This window comes from Euprymna scolopes, chromosome 30 (assembly GCF_053919585.1).
Source record: "Euprymna scolopes isolate OS-2025 chromosome 30, ASM5391958v1, whole genome shotgun sequence".
NCBI lineage: Eukaryota > Metazoa > Mollusca > Cephalopoda > Sepiida > Sepiolidae > Euprymna > Euprymna scolopes.
Genome location: NC_136511.1, coordinates 54,857,136 through 54,875,403, shown reverse-complemented (window position 1 = coordinate 54,875,403; position 18,268 = coordinate 54,857,136). Strand labels below are relative to the sequence as shown.

The 18,268-nt window shown below is 33.7% G+C and overlaps 2 protein-coding genes across 13 annotated transcripts in view; one reads left to right on the top strand and one right to left on the bottom strand.

Moving 5' to 3' along the window:
• LOC145254811 (glycosaminoglycan xylosylkinase-like) overlaps positions 1-18,268 on the top strand; it is a 795,724-nt gene that overhangs the window by 602,519 nt on the left and 174,937 nt on the right. The gene's annotated exons all lie outside the window — the stretch shown is intronic.
• LOC145254812 (uncharacterized) overlaps positions 1-18,268 on the bottom strand; it is a 560,817-nt gene that overhangs the window by 495,361 nt on the left and 47,188 nt on the right. For 4 of the 8 annotated variants that reach the window (XM_080113629.1, XM_080113626.1, XM_080113633.1 and 1 more), the window contains exon 2: positions 3,269-5,960. The exons of 3 other annotated variants lie outside the window; for them this stretch is intronic. The gene's annotated coding sequence lies outside the window, so the exon portion shown is untranslated. The remainder of the gene's footprint in view (positions 1-3,268; positions 5,961-18,268) is intronic. One more of the 8 variants, XM_080113628.1, reaches the window with a different exon arrangement.

Genomic DNA, 18,268 nt, shown 5'->3' with positions numbered 1-18,268 from the left:
TTTCTTTTTTTTTTATTATTCTTTTTTATGAACCCAGTTGATTCTATAATTACTGAAATAATAGAGATCTTCCAGTTTCTTTTCATGCCATACATAAGACCTTCATATTTCGTTATCTTCTGCTTTTCAGCTCTTTTTAAGCCAGTGTCATTAGGTACATTGACTTCAACTAGGGTTGCTAATTTTCCCTCTGGTCCCATATCATAGCTGACTACAATATGGTTGTCTTCAAGTCTAACGTAAACAAGTTTTTGAGGAGCCGTTCCATATAAGTTAACAAATTTACCGAATTTCCATTACTAACAATTACTATATTGTCCAATTTCTACTACACTCTTTAACCCTTATCGAGTGGCCTCTTGGCCTTGATAAATGGTGATACCTATGTAAAAAAAAAAAAAAAAAAAAAAAAATCACTGTCAGGTTTAATAGCTCCATTTTCCAGGTATGTAACCGGAGGAATTGCATAGTCGACACTGGATTAAAAAGAGATGCGTCTGTCCGAATCGCACCTAAGAGATAAAGAACGAATGAATTTGTACTTATTCATGTCCTCTGCTGTGGAAGGTTTGACGCAAGGTCAGATGGGATTTTGAAAAGACAACGCACTAGGTGAAGTACACTTTGAACTACAAGAAATGCCTGAGCAGCTTTGCCACATTCCCCAATAGGGATGCCTTAAGCGATTAGCAATAAATTAGCCCCTTCTCAGAGAGAAGGTAAATCTAGGAAAGGTGAGCTTCCTAGGATAGTGTAACGTTGTACAGGAACCGATTGTATGCCTCAGTTGCAAAGCAAATAATAGAAAAGAACTTAAACTCGCTTTTTTTTTTTTTTTTTTTTGTACAACAACATTTATTTTCTCATTCTTTCATTACTGCTGACCTGTGATCAACTTCTTGAGCGTCACTCACGCCTCTAACGTGATCTCGAACGTTATTTCCGTCTCTAACATGATCTTTTTAAAGTCTTTGTTTTTCCCTACTGGTGACGTCATTTCACATGCATTTGCATATGCATGTCTGCGCTGTGTTGCAATAGAACAGAATCATACAACAGCCCGACGGCAACAAAACTACTTTTGGACTGCTTGTCGTGGACGTATCCTTTACTGGTATAAGCAACATTAACTTAACTTTTGCAATATGTTTAGCTGTAAGACGAGTCAGGCTCAGCTCGAACAACTAACTGTAGAAGGTGTCACTTTATTTGGAATTTGTATTCACGGTCTGTTTTGGTTTCAAAATGGCTATTTTCACACCTACATTGGTGATTTTCTTTCGCATAAAGGAAACCCAATGCTAATTTTGTACATCTTTAAGACTATTAGTCTCCATGATGAATTGCCTGCTTCTGCTGTCTATTTTTTCCTGTCCATTTCAGAACTAGCTGCCATTCCGTTATAATTTGAAATTACTTATCTGATTCTGCTGAAACTCATAGGGAAAACTTATAACATTTCTAGACTCACTGAGTTGTACTGAGTTGAGATTTTTGAACCACCATTTTTGTTTCATTTATTTTTCTAACTATGCTAGCTTTTTTTAAAAGATTTTTTTAAGACAAATTTTAAAGATAGGATTCCGAGAGTTAAATTTAATCATTACAGTATCATTTGATCATCAAATTATTAATTAAAGTGTTATAACACTTTAACTAGTTAAGGTTATTTTACTATTTATAAAACTATCATATGTAATTGTTAGATGGTGAAATTGTACTGACCTGAGTTTTTTTTTTTTTTACTTGTATTTTTGTTTCACTTATATTTGTAACTATACTGTTTTTTTTTGTTTATTTTTGGCAAATTTTTAAAATAGAATTTTGAGAGTTTTCTTTTTTAACAAGAGTCATCACTTATAAAGGCCCGTAGGCCACTTGAGCGTAAGGGTTTAAGACTGGGCGATGGTCACTGGTACAACTGCGTAGGAATTGTTAATGGTGAAAATTGGATATGATTTGATTATTTAAGGGGATGGTTGAACAAGAACTTGTTTACATTAGACTTGGAAACGGCCATGTTGTAGTCAGGTAGAAAGCAGGCCAGCAGAACAGAGTTCCACAGCCGGGCATCTAAGCTTTGTCCATGGAATCTGCATTTAGATTTAGGCACAGTTAGAGAGTAGCAGAAATTGTTGATAGTGGTTCTAGCTAGTCGAGTGTTGTTTGTGAAAGTTTAGCAAGGGGAGAACCATAAATTAGAACTCAAATGAGTACTTAGTATCATTTAACGTTTTAAATAGTTTTGTGATTCGGTCATTTTACTAACTATTTATAAAACTAATTGTTCTGGGGTAGATGACACCCCTATATTCATGATAATATGGACCCGTCTGGCACTATGTAAGCCGGACATTTCTGCTCTCGAGTGAAGAGCACACACGCAGTTTAATCGCTTGCAGTGAACACCAGCACTCTTTCAGCTTAATATTGTGACCCCTAACCAGAATCACAACACTAATAGATGTAAATGTTAGATTATGAAGTCCGTATTTAGATGGAATGGTTTGAGTGACATTATAAAGGTTAGAGGTGACCTCAAAGTGGAAGTCAATGAAATCATGTGACTTCCATCCAGAGGAGAGTTTGTTCTCTATTTGACTGACAACTGAATCAAGCAGAAGTGAAATGTGGTCATTCCTCCAAAGGCCAATGGAAGTGAAGTAGGCACATAAAATGTAGCCAGATGTAACAAGACAAGCAGTTATATCGGTGTCCCCCACCTCTCTCTCTATCACACACTGGTGCTACTATATTAGGCTGTCTGAAGATACCGGCTTCCTGACCTGAAATGCGTCAAACATTTAAGCTATTGTTTTTTTTCCCCTTTTCCATTTGTAAAACTCAATCATGTTCTGCAAAACCAAAAACAAAACAACTTTTGTCTACGAAACAACCAAACCAAACATAATGAAAAACATTTGAGTATATAAAGAACTTGAAGCATAAAATTTTTACCAAAATCACTGGAGTCAGCATTAAATGTTGATATGCTGTAAAATATAGATTACTTGGAAATTATGGCAATGAAGTCGACCAAACATTGTATTAAATGTTGAAATGTAAAATCGCACAAATATTTTCAAATTAGTTTCATGGAAGATACTCTAGTGAGCTTCCTTCTCGGATTCCCCCTTGCAAAAATTTCAAGAACTCCTTTAATTACAACAACTGCAAAAGATGTTTCTTTCCCCATGTGCCTAACATCAAACGAAATTTTCCTGAACAGAGTTTCTTTACAAGAACTTACAATCAGTGCAAACCTTACCATAGGACTGCTTCCAAGCAGACTGCAACATGGTCATGTTTAAGTCCAATGCCAAGAAATACTTGTAGAGTCATTGTGTTGATCAAATTTTGTTCATTCCATCCATCATTTTCAATCCTCTCATAATATTGTTCGTTATCAAACTGACAATCTCATTAATCCTTCTATCATTTGAATTATTCAGATTACTGTTCACATCTATAGTGTTATTTCCAAGAACTTTCCATCTGTGGAACGCATTGACATTTTTCAAAGAATCAGAGCTAATTGTTTTTTGGGTTTTTTTTTCTTAAAGCAAGTTCTTTTAAGGAGACTTCATTTGTTCAGCCACGGTGCACACTGCAACCCAGGAGTTCATCCATAAAGCAATAACTTTAAAAACCATTCCAAGTTTAGTAAAGATGCCCGAGAGGCCAGCTGAAGACATGGTTTCAAACCATCAACACTAATATCAAACTTAGCTCCGGTCCATAGGTCTACAGTATTTACCAGAACTGACTGCTCATCATTATCTTGGTCACTGTGGAACATCATTCGTTGTCTGTGTCCATTTACTGTATTTTCTATGCGCGAAATCGACTCAACCGATCGTGGGTGAATATTGCCGAGTCAAGTCTGGAATTGGAGTCTGAGGTTTTTCAGTTGACTTACCATTACTGATTTGGAAAGTCTGACTTTAAAGTTATCAATTTTTGCCAGAGTTGATTTTTTTTTTTTTTTTAATGACTTTGGATTTAATTTAGCCATTAATATTTCATCATTTTTTGTATTTCCTCGTTTTTATTTATCTTATTTAAAAAAAAAAAAATCTGATTAAAAAAAGAATAAATTTCCAAACTTGAATATTTGTGGAATTCTAAAAAAAAATTACAATTAACTCCCAAGTGCTGCAAATAAAACAAAAATGTGTTACCATATTTTTGCAGAAGTTTTATTTTAAGAATTTATATTGGAAGAGATTATTAAAATAACCAAAACTGAAATATGGGCAGACAAAGTTCTCCAAATCTTTGAAGCCATTTTCTTTCTTCTTAAATATAGTTCATTATGGCTTAATTAGAGAATTCTTACACCATTCAATGGATATCAAATGTGCAGATGCTTCTGATTTTAGAAGAATTTTTTAATGATTTTAGTAAAACTAAAAATTTTTATTTTATGGAAAATCTCATTGAAATTGTGTCTGCTATAACTCTTTCATGTTACGTTTAATGGACGTGCATCAAAAACAGTTTTGTTCTGATTGCAGACTTTAATTAACACTTTTGGGAATTTTAGCACAGAAGCCAACAAACGGAAAAAAAGTCAGAAATTCAAATGCATAACAAATAAAGGTTACCAAAGGCAATATAAGTTACTCTTCTACCTACCTGGTTAAGTTTTGTGTGTTTTAACATATTTTAAAGCTTTTATTAGGTTCGGAAAAGAACTAGAGTAAGTTAAAACGAAAACGACATGGCCGACCCTGAACATGCCATCCTTGGAGAATCAATAATGACTCAAAATTATAAAACTAAACAAAATAAATAGAAATCCACCAAATTAGGGTCACGGTAACACTTATTGTAAAATACGCTTAAATATGTTATTTTAATTTATGCAAATTTCATATTTATTATCAGGTTGGCAAGAAAGTTCTTGCAGTTTTTAACTTTTAAATTCAGATTAACATATTTTGGCTAAAAAAAAAATTATTGATCGAAATAAGCACCATCAGAATCAACACATTTTTTGCCAATGCAAGTTTATGCCAGTAATGTATAAATCTTACGTTCTGGTGGCGATGAAGTTTCTGAAGGCCTTTTTGATAACGCTTAGGTGTTTGAAGAATTTCTCAAGCAGAAGCTTGTTGTTGAGATGCTTGAAAAAGTGGTAGTCAGTAGGTGAGAGGTCTGAAGAGTATGGCGGATGAGGCAGAATTTCAAGACCCAGTTCATTCACCTTTTGCATGGTCGGTTTAGCAACGTGCAATGGAGCATTGTTGTGAAAGAGAATTGGGCCTTTTCTGTTGACTAATACTGGGTGTTGTTGTCGAAGTTTCTGATGCATTTCATCCATTTGTTGGCAGTACTTTTTTGTCATAATAGTTTCGCCTGCATTAAAATAATTTTAATGGATGAGACTGGTCGTAGACCACTTAACAGTCAGCATGACCTTCGTTTGGTGCAACTCTGGCTTTGAGAAGTGTTGTGGAGCTTTGTCGGCATCTAACCACTGAGTTGAGCATCACCAGTTGTCATAAAGAACCCATTTTTCATTGCAAGTCACAACCTGGCCGAGAAACGGGTCGTTCTTATTGTGTAAAAGAAAGGAACATGGCACTTCATAACAACGTTCCTTTTGGTTGCCGTTCAATTTGCGAGGCAGCCATTTATCAAGTTTTTTTTGTCTTTCCAATCTCTCAAGTGGTTGGAAATCGTTGTATACATTGTTTACTATAGAAGCAAGTTCTCGAACATTTATGCGTTGATTGGCTTCGATTAAGGCTCTTAATTGATCATTGTCAACATTTGATGGCCGCCACTATTGCTCATCACCTTTCAGACTCCCATTGTCACCACAAAATTTCTTAAACAACCATTATGCTGTGCGTTCAGTAGTGGTTCCTGGATCAAACGCTGTGTTGATATCGCAAGCTGTTTCAGTAGCTTTTTGGCCTAGCTTGAATTTTTTCCATCTTGTATTCAATATCCTGAAAAGAAGACATAATTGTTTTAAAACGATTGTAATTTAAATGATTAGATAGAACAAAAAACACTCTTTAAAATGATATATAAAGTAAAGGTATTATAATGAAAATTTATTTTGAAAATACATCATTTGAAATCAAAATTAAAAATTACGCTAGAACTTTCTTTTCAGATTAATAAAAATATGACTTCAGTGCCATCAGCTAGAATCGAAACCAAAACATATAGCTCTCCAGCATTATTCTTTATCATCTAAGCTAAGTTTATATGGATATAAAAACTTAAAAAAAGGTTTTCAAAGGTATAAATGTATATTTGTTCAAGCATAGAAGTGACACGTTTAATTGTTTTATGTCTACCAAGTTCCATTCCTTTACAATTTTGACCTCTTTGCAGCCATGTTTTAATTTGTTGCAGAAGTTCAAATCCTCTATATATCAAACTTTAAGTCTGTAAACAAAAAATTAACAGAGTAGTTTGGTAGAAACCATTCCTCACATAAACTGTCAGACCAGGCCACATCTATCTATCTACTATTATATAAAAGGAACTTTGTGTGTGTGAGAATTCATTCCCTATAAATGCAGAAACGGCTGGCCCAATTTTGTTGAAATTTTATCAAATGTACTTTATGTGCTTGGCAGTGTTCTTAGATATGGTTTGTATCGGAATGTTTTCGGTAAGTATTGATAATTGGTAATAGAAAAAAAATCTAATTAAGGAAGGAACAGGCGATTTTGACTACAGTTAACACCGTATACAGCCTAACATCACAAGTGCATTTGAGAAGTTTTATTACCGCAGAAGACAAAACTCCTGGCATATAAAATCAATATTTCTTTGATATGACAGGTGTGCATTTGAAATAAATGTTTCTGTTTAAAGCATAACTGGACCATGATGCTTGACTTTTGCATTTTAAACTTTAATTCAAGCTATTATCACCGCACAAGTAGAAAGGCTCGGCATATAAAATCAGCAGTAGATTCTTTAATATTATAGAAGCATATTTGAAATAAATTTTTCTGATTAGTGCATAATTTAATCATGATACTTGACTTTTGCATTTTAAACTTTAATTCAAACCATTATAAAATCAACAGTCGGTTCTCTACAGTGCAATGTAGGCTACAATGTATTGTGGACTAAGTTACTGCGGGGAGACATGTGAAGCTTACCCATGGTGCATTGTGGTGGCTCCTCAATTAGAGCAGGCAATTAATCGATTTGATTAAAAAATGAGCGATTTCATCAATTTTGATGACAATAAAATATGGTAGGGTAAAACATTCATTGATCCTTATTCGATCCCGGGCAACGTCGGATCTCCTTGCTAGTATACTTATAAAATTAATAAAATAGAACATTGAAATCGCACTTCTAATGGGGTAACTTAACATATAAATTAGGCAAGTATATTAAGTTAATGTATATTAATAGATCATAAAACGTTTTTCATAGCAAATCACCCATGGCAGTAATCAAATTTCTGCTGTTTCCTTAAATGTACTCCCCCCACCCGGACTGCTATATGAAAGACTTGTATTTCATTGGCTGATTGATAAAATGTTAACTTGTGGAAACAGACAATAAGAAAAGAAAATTAATTGTATTTTAAACACAGGCAACAATAATAGTGTAAAAATGGGGGGAAAATTTGAAAGTAATAAAAAATATGAAAAGCACTGATATTGACTCTGCGTATTCTCTCCTAATGACCCGACATTATCTGGAGACCAGAATAGATTACCCTACAAGTGAAAAAAAAAACCCTGATAAACTTTATTATATACAAGTCTACAAGGAGAGGTAGGTTCCGAAATAGTGCATATTCTCTCCTGATGCTTCTCCTGAATCGGCACTGCTTGTGTCCACTCGAAAAGAGAGGCCGAAGACTGACTGGAAACAATGCCAGGATAAGCGGAGAGCACATACAGCACCTAGAATTCCTAAATGGTCACCCATTTTAGTACTGAATAGGCTCAACGTTGCTTAACTCTGATGATATGAGGAGAACTGGTGTGTGAATATGATTATGCCGAAATATATATACTTTTAGTAATATCACCAAATCTAGCTTCAGATTTTGAATACGATATTTTTAATGCCTTTAACCGCCAAATGATGATTTCAAGCAACTATCAATTATATTGAAAAAATTAAACAGATTTGAAAAGGCTAATTTAATGGCAGGGAAATAATGAAAGGATTAATGCCAGCTTCAATTTGATGAGAAATTATAAAATGCAATTGTGGGAAATTTACAAGAGGATAGAATTCAAAATCAAATAAAATTGAAATTTATTTGGGAAAAAATTTTTTTTTTTTAAATGTGCAACCAGCCACGTAAAGGTTGAAGTTATTTACATCCACATGAATGAATGATGGTCGAAGGTAACTTTAAACCTGGGTATATTAGTCATGTAACATTGCTATTACTTCTAAAATGGACCAAACATGTTGTATGTTGAGACTTTAAAAAAAAACAAAAAAAACAAGAAAACTTCGACACAAACTTTTTTTAGGTGGAAGAGAAAAGTTTTTTTTTTTTTTTTTTATCCAGTTTCACACCTAACTCGCTGACTGAAATTCGCCATTCTTTAGCTTTTTCAAATTCCAAGTCTTTTAGCTACAATCTGCTGTTGTGTTGCCATAATTCTTCCTTAGACCAAGTCATTCTTTTTTTTTTTTTACTTTTGAAATCACTACTATATATTGGGTACAATATAATAATCAATAAAGAATTAACTCTGTAAATAATAAATATGAAATCTGCATGAATTAAAACATAATATTTAAACGTATCTTATGACCGGGCAACACCTGGCAGTCTGCTCGTAATTACTAGTGTTCGGACGATTAATTGGAATCAGAATAGTTGAGGGTGTCAGAATTTGTATCGGAATCAGAAAAATTTGTACTGATTTTCCAATGCCAAAGCGATTCCTTTGTCTTTTTTTATTTGATTTTGTTTAGAGCTAAATCTTCCATTGTTGGTAATAATGATAAAATAATAAATATTTATTGATTTTTAAACCACTAGTGAAGCTAAAATCGATACATCTTTCCCCACAAGTATATTTTTACGTTTAGTAAAATATTTGCACATTTAACACGTGTATTTTATGGTAATCAGAGAAAAAATCAACTATAAAGTTAAATATTTAGAGATTTTAAAGAATCGGAATCAGTAATTGTATCAGAATCGGGAATTTAGTACGGAATCAGTAATTGTATTGGAATCATCCCATCACTAGTAATTATTTAAAAATAAGTATCATAGAGGGAGATAACTTATTTCAAATGAAATAATTTAATAGTTGTGTACCTTTAGTATTTAGATGTTTGAACAAATAAAAATGAAAATAATTTCACTGCATCCCAGGCAGTGCTAGGTAGGGACAGCTAGTCTCCACTTATCCAGTGAGAATATTTGTCCACTTCTTTATATTAACTTTAACAATTATGTTTTTTTTTTTTTTTTTTTTTGATTCTGTTCGTTTCACTGAGACAAATTCTGACTTCCAGTCTGTTTCATTGTGTGAATGGCATGCAATGAGCTCCACATAATTCGTGCTTTTCAACTTTTGGGATTTCATCTCTATTAAATATCCGATCAATTCTATGAAGCAAAACTTGATTAGCTCCCTTGTGCAAAATCAGTAAAATGAACTTGTAGAAGAAGAATAGATCATCCATGCCCAAATCATTTTTTTTTCTTCGTTCTTAAAGTATGGAATTGGTTGAAAATGTTTTAGAATGACAAAAAATCGTAAAATGTAGCACGAAACGCAAAGAAATTCTTCAATGTCACATGTGGAAGGACAGCTACAAGAAATTGCCATACTAATATTCACCACAATGGCTAATAGGGATGACTACAAAACGGTGCCAACTTTCGTATGCAGTTATTTGAGAAGACAACCATTAGCAAGAAAAAAAATCTTATTGCTTGTCAAGAGAATTGATTACTTTGTGTTGGCCACACTTCGCACACTACGGCCACCAAACCACAAGTATATATATATATATATATATATATAAATAAAATGAACTCTGATTTTGACCTTAATAGGATTAAAAATCAAGATGTTTCATGCAAATATAATATGCACAAACGGCAGAATAATATCTGAGGTGTGTTATAGGCTTATTATTTCTCAAATTCCTCGATAATCTTAGATTTCTATACTTTTTCTGCTGAGAAGTCACGGCCAAAATCGGTTAAGATCAATGGAAGTGGTAAAATATTTTCTCTCTAATAAATTCCTCCTCCCCCTGCCACCACTTAACACCGTTTGGGGATCGTTAACAAGGAACAGTTGAGAAGAGAACACCGGTTTGGCTTCGTAGTTCTTTCATGTGAAGTTATTTAAAATCACTAAACTAAGCTGCAGTGCTCTGTGGCGTAGTGGTTAGCGTGCTGGACAATTCACATCATATTTTCACGTTCGCGCCGACCTACCGTAGTCGTTTTTTTTTTTTTTCCTAAACAACTGGAATGGACTTTTCTTGGTGGCCGAACTGTTAACGTTGCAGATGTTTTTGTTTTTTTTTGTTTCACACTTTATTTTCCTACTTTTACTCATGACTCCGGGTTTGATCCTTCCTACTTACCTACCATAACATTTTTTAAAACTCCCCCCCCCCGTCCCGGAAACAAACACTCGGGCAACACCGGGTACCCCCGCTAGTATATATATATAATTAGTGTGTGTGTGTGTGTGTGAGCCTGGCCAGTAGCAGATTGGTAACCATTTTGGAAGGCTAGGTGCTGTATGTACCACACCTAGTCTTAGAAATTTCCAGGTTAGTACCTGGGGGTGCAATAATTCACTGGGAGAGATGCACACCTAATCTTCGTTAAGACATGCTTCTAGGAGAAGGAAATCTAATGTAAAAAACTATGGTCTACTGTATACTCTGTCTTGTGGCAGTCATCTGCACTGACAAAGGTTAGCAGTAATACTAAAAAGTGTAGTTGGTTCTACACAAAGCCTTCACCACTAAAAACAAATCATCTGTGTGGATTTCCGAGCAACTTAGTTGTTGTGGCGGAAGATCATACCTCGAAATCGACAGAAGAGGCCATCATATATATATATATATATATATAAATATACATACATACATGCATACATACATACATGCATACATACATACATACATACTTATATATTCATGCATACATATATATATACATACATACTAGGAAGCTGATTGGCTAACTAGAAAATTCAATAGCATGTGCATATATATAAACGCACGATAACATAAGATCATACCTCGAAATCGACAGAAGAGTCCATCATCAATGCTCACTATCGGTGTATATATATATATATATATATATGTATATATATATACTTCAGAATAGTTTTTTTTTTATTTAACAATCAGCTGTTATGGAAACGTGAGATTGTAAAGTTTACAAAATATTACTGGCAGTAATATTCTATAAGTTATCCCATCTAAACAAGAATTGCTCGATATGCAAGATAGAGCAAATAAAGTAAATTGTGATTCAATGAATTTCAAAAAACTCTCATTGAAATGAAATGAAGTGGTTGACTTTCATATCAAAGAATTGTTATTATTCTAAGCAAGACAAAGAATGCTTTAGAAAATTAATCTCCTTAACCTATAGGTTTTCGATGTCTACCATCTCATCAGAGGAGAGAAAATATTAGCAAATACTTATAAAGGTATGCACCCTTTTTGCTAAAGTCAGTGAGACATGGAAAGTCAAAGTCAAAATAATAAATTTATCAGAAGTCCTGTAGCAGGAGGATTTGCAGAAAAATGATATGACTTTAGCAAATAGGGTGCATACCTTTATAAGTATTTGCTAATATTTTCTCTCCTCTGATGAGATGGTAGACATCGAACACCTATAGGTTAAGGAGATTAATTTTCTAAAGTATTCTTTGTCTTGCTTAGAATAATAACAATTCTTTGATATGAAAATCAACCACTTCATTTCATTTCAATGAGAGATTTTTGAAATTCATTGGATCACAATTTAATATATATATATATATATATATATATATATATATATATATATATCTTGATTAAAAGGGGATTAGAGTTACACCCCTTTAAATGTCATTTTTGACATTACAAACTGCCAGAATGTGGTGTATTGTAATCCTCTCTTGGGTTAAAAAAATATGCAATCATTGTGATGTGAAATTGATTCAATAATTCACCAAGATATTTTACACATTTATTTTTGTCAGTTTTTAATTTGTTTTGATATAAATTGAACTTTTCTGGACACTTGTTGTTTTTTTTTCTGAATACTTAAAATGCCTCTTGTTTTTTTTATTCTGCCTGAATGGATCAAAAGGGATTGCAAATTGCATTGTTATGATGATTGAACTTATGCATTCACAACCTGAAAGTTTCATGTCTCTGTTGCAGATATTGATCATGTGAGACTCTAAGAAAGTAACCCCAATCATGAACGTGCATCAGAAGCAGAGATGCAACATTGAATTTCCGGCAAAAGTCCATTGAAAATGATGATGATGATTATGGAAAAAGATAAATTCTTGGCCACAAAAGGTTGCTTGTTTTAATGATACTATTCTCATCTTCGTAGCTCTTCAACTTTTTGAGTTGAAAAAAAATAGGAGGCTTTACTATTGGAACGATCCTTGTATATATAAGACAGGCTAAGTTCTGATAAGGTCACACGAAGATTATATCTAGTATGGTAAAATGTGTGCAGAAGAGTAGACTTTGTTGGTATGGCCACGCTGAAAGAATGGATGATAGTTCTTGGTTTATCAGATGTAGAACAGGTGAGGTAGTATGTTTAGTTTACAAGAAAATATGAGAGGAAGTGATAAAAATCGAGCTGAGGGATAAAAGCCTGGCCAGAAGTAGATTATTTTGGAAGTCAATTTCTTAAAGTCATACTTGTACATGCTAGCATGTAAAAAGCACATTAAACTGAATATGACATTAATGCTGATGTCTATTATTTCTCTTTGTCTGTCTGTCTGTCTGTCTGTTTGTTCCACTGTTTCTTGGAAATTACTGGTGATCTGGCTGAAATTTTGAATAGATCTTTGTTATGACAGTGAAAAATAGAGGGGGGCGGTGCTAATGTTTAATTAGATCCATTAACCAATTGTATAGAAGCCTCCATTCAGTCTTGAAAAACAATGGATACCTCCTCTAAGAGTAGCTGCACGTGAAATTATGAAGCAAGAGTTGCGCAATCTCCAACCTCACCTCTCCTGAATCGGCACTGCTTGGGTCCAGTGGCAAGGAGAAGACCAGGACGACTGGAAACAATGCTGAGATAAGCGGAGAGCACATACAGCACCTGGAATTCCCAAATAGTCACCTATATTGGTACTGACCATGCTCAACATTGCTTAACTTTGGTGATCTAACGGAAACTTGTGTGTCAGCATGATTATGCCATAACCAATTGTAAGTTCTTAAAAAAGCAATGAATTTATGAAACAAGAAGCGTTTATCGATGAAACATAATTGTTAAATCACATGGTATCCTCCCCCACTTTTTTTTGCGTTATAAATAATTCAGAAATAATATATCGTAGCGTTTAGCTTGAAATTTCTTTTTCATTGACTTTATATTTTTTAGTAAATTTACTTTCAACTATAACCTAAATATGAAACCTCGGAAGTGTAGAGTTACCCTCCACCCCTATTTTCTTTTACCAAACAAGGCGACTTGTACATCTGAAGGTCAGAGGTTACGTTGACCGAAACGTTGTGCAAATAACACTCAAGATGAGAACGTTAGTCCGATTAATCCAAATAAAACAAACATTTATTTCTCATCTATTTTTTTTTTTTTTTGCAAGAATCACCACTTATCAAGGCTTGGGGGCCACTCGAGGATAAGGGTTAGTGGGTATACATTAGTCAATGTGATTATAACACAGTAAACATAAGTAGTAGAAATTTTTATTGTTAATTGAATTACTTAAGGGGCGGTTCATCAAGAACTTGTTTACGTTGGACTTGAAGACAATCAGATTGTAGTCAGCTGGAAAGCAGGCAAACAGAAGAGAGTGCAATTCTAAGAAGGAAGCTTTGTTCATGGAATCTACATTTAGATTTAGGCACAGATAAAGAGTTTGGGAAATTATTGATAGTGGTTTTAGCTAGACAAGTGTTTTTTGGGAAAGTTTGGCGGGGGGGGGGCATAAATTGAAGCTCAGATAAGCACTTGCCATGAAAATAACGATAAAGCAGAGACAGGCTCGCAACATCTTCTTCTGTGGGAAAGAGGTTGCAGGGAAGAGAAAAGGGCATCCCCCACTAAGCTACGAAGTCTATTTTGAACTTAGAACTGATTATAAGTTAGTACTAATTATCAGTTTCACCATAAATGACGGAATTAGAGCAAGTTACACTCGTGGATTAAATAAAGTGTTCCGTTCAAAATTCTGTACGGATTCCTGAATTTAACATGAAGATGCAGAAGTTTGTACTTGTAGAAGGTTGGAGATTATATCGGCTGAAACGCAGGGGGGGGGGAATAAAATTCAGAATTGGAACATCTAAAAAAATTCAGAATTTGTACTTTGTTCTATATTTGAAAATCAGTTACTGTTTAAGATTTATGCTAATAGAAGCGCACAGCTTTCAAATTGATATTGATTAGAATTCTATATTGAATGATTTTCTTGTTTCGGTTATTGCTTTGATCAATCTTCTTTTTTTATTATTTATTACTATAATCATATTGCATAACTAGATCAAATGATTGAGCTTGCAGCTGATGCCGATTGAATATCGATATCAGTCACAGTTTGTTGTCTATGGTATATCAAAAAGGTAAAAAAATCTTGGTTCAAAATCAATGACATTTAAGCTTTTAATTGGACGAAACATATTTTAGTTCATCATTTCAACCAATGAACTTATTATTTGTATCTTTCTATCAATAAAAGAATTATTTTGTTTTTGAATTTTTTAGATGAGGATTAATATTTTATATTATTTGGCTTATTCAGACTACTGTTCTCATCTTGACTGTTATTTTCGCAATGTTTCAGACGGTAAAAGTTCAATCCTCAGTGTGGCCGATACTAATAATACAATTGCAAATTATTTAGGACTCCTACACGATCATGGCTGATAGAGCAAGGGCATGGTAGACTTGTGGAGTAAATAAAAGGGCTCCATTTGAAATTCTGTTTGAAGGGCTCCATTTGAAATTCTGTTTGAAGTTCTGTTTGAAATTCTGTTTGAAGGGCTTCATTTGAACTTTTTTTTTTTGAACGGCTCCATTTGAAATTCTGTGTAGATTTCTGAGTTTGACAGGATACACCTAAACACATTGTAGGTTACATTAGCCAAAATGTTGTAAAAATAACACTCAAGATGAGAACAGTAAACTTAATAATCAGTGAAACCGTTTACAAGGAGGGTCGATTTTTTGTGAACCATTTTTGCAAGTCATCGTATCGGTTGGATTGACTTTGCCTAATTTTAACGTTCTGAACTTCCGGTTGAGTCATGGAGTAGCGGTAAGACATCAGGTTTTCTTTCACTTTCTTTTCTGCCTTCGTGTCACAGGTTCGAGTCTGCCTACTACTACTTGTTTTTTTGGCTCAACACACACCTTCAAACACCCGGACAACACCGGGCACCCAGGCTAGTTTAAAACAAAAGCCACACAATAATACACATTACATATTTGAATAAATTTTATTCATTGTAAGACTTTCTAATGAAGGCTTAACTTAATGTATGATCTCATGAGTAAAATGCTTAACTTATATGAATACCCTAATAGTAGTTTAACTAATTGTCCCCCACCCAATAAAACCTTGTCATCATAAAACTGTAAAAAAACGGAAGTCTAAGTTATTGTAACCCCCCCCCCCCCATCCGTCAGTGAAAGATTAACTATTTATTAAACACCATTTTATAATAAAAAAAAAAATTAACGGTGGATGTTTTTTTTTTTTTTTTTTTTTTAGATTATCAGGTTTGTTTTTTGTATGAGCAAAAGACAATTGGTATCAGCTGCAAGCTCAATCATTTGATTAAAAAAAAAATTATTTATGCAGAAACCAAAGCAAGGAAATTATTAAATATACAGAATGTCCAAAAAGTCACTGACGGGTTGAAAATCTTTGTCATTTTACCATTAATGATTATTTTTTTCTCTATTTCAAATATTTTACAGATAATATTTTGGAAATTAATTATGGATAAGTAAAGCATTGAATAATTTATGCAAGTTGTGAAATTGTTTTACCAAAATCAGAGGTCAATTGTTTTGACTCAATGAGCTTATCGACTGCATTTTCATATAAAAGATAGATCAAGTCACAACACAATTCGAAGCATTGTGTGCTGATTTGAAGACCAAGGAACTGTACTTGATCTACTGTGAGCTGGCAGACCTCAAAACGTCATCACAAATGAAAATTGGGAAAGAGTGCGAGAGAACATGGAGCAACATCCTGAAACATCGATTCAACGACATACCACACAACTTGGGATATGTCGAAGCTCACTACACAATATTCTGCACAGTTTAAAACTTTTCCCTTATAAAGTGCAGCTTGTTCAACACTTGAAGCCTGAAGATTTTCAAACAAGAGTTCAATATGCAGTTCAAATGCAAGAACTTGTCTGAAATCACCCCAACTTTCTGCAAAAGTTGATTATGTCAGTTGAAGCTCATTTTTATTTGAATGGATTCGTTAACAAACAAAATTACACATTTTGGAGCTCTGAAAATCCAAGGGCAATTCATCAAAAGCAGTTGCATCCCATAAAGTGCACTGCATGGTGTGCAGTAATGGAGGAGAAGATTATTGGACCTTATTTATTTGAAGATCAAGATGAAAATGCTGTCAATATTACTGGAGAGAGATACCGGACTATGATTACAGACTTCCTGCACCCACAAATTCAAAATAGGCCAGTATTATGGTTCCAACCAGATGGAGCAATGGCACATATGGCGAGATACACCATGGATCTTCTCAGACAACGTTTTAGCCACACTATTATCTCTTGCTATGGTAATGTCAAATGGCCACCACGTTTCCTATATTTGACTATCCATGAAATTCTTTATTTGGCCAATCAACTCTGGTGTTCTGACTTCCTTACTCCTTCCATATCTCTCATGATCCCTTACAGACTTCCTGCCTTCCTTGAATTTCTTATGTCATTCCAAAACTGATGCTCGATCTATGCAAGATGATCCAAAAGCAATCTGAAGCATTCCATATGTTTCTGTGGCATTTTTTTCCAAGTTTAAAACAGAATTTTATTGCATATTGATCTTCTAAATTGTCCTCACGTCCAGATTGGACTTTTGAAATTCATCAGCTGTGACCATCAGGATTTAGTAGGTCGCATTAATATTCCTGCTGTAACTATTCATTTAAATCTGAAATCATAATAATTAGCCAATCATTTCATAAGATGTATAGTAATAACTAGGGCTGTGACAACAGCATATTTTTTACATTGTTTTGACACTCGAGTGTGTTAATGCTTTTATATAGAGTGATGTGATTCTTGGTCGATTAACTGTGTCTGTGTCGGATATATACTTGAGAGTCAAAACAATGGAAAGAATATGCTGTTGTCATAGGCTTAGTAATAACATACTAAATTCTCAAGAGTCTACAACAATTTTAAATGTCTGTACAAAAAAGTCTGGAAACTTATTGAAGGCATCTGGTATATTACTAAGGTAACAGAAAAATTATCACTTTATGCATTTTAAAATGAATTGTTCCAAAATCATTTGAAATGATACAATCAATAAACACATTTCAAAATATGGCATATGTTTTATTGATTTGAAGAATATTTAACTGAGAATTATTTTCATGGTGATCTGACAATAAACAGTATGTCAAAACGATAGCAACAACTAATTGATAGATTGGAGTTGGGACGATTAATTGAAATCTAGAATCTGAAAAATCAGGACTTTTGGGGGTATTGGAAAAATTTGTGCCGAAAACGATTTCTTTTAATTATCTTTCTGTTTGTTTATTTATTTTTTTAAACAAAATCTTCCAGTGCTGGTAGTAATAATAAAATAATAAATAAATATTGATTTTTATTGATTTTTAAACTAAAATCTGTAGATCCTCCACCCACAAGTGTGTTTTTATGTTTGTAAAAAAAATATCCGCACATTAAGCATTTACGGTAATCAGGAAAAAATAACAACTTTATAGTTAAATATTTAAAGATTTATAAAGAACTAGCGAGGGGTACCCGGCGTTACCCGGGTGTTTGGAGATGTGTGGGGGGTTAAAAAAAAAAAAAAGTAAGT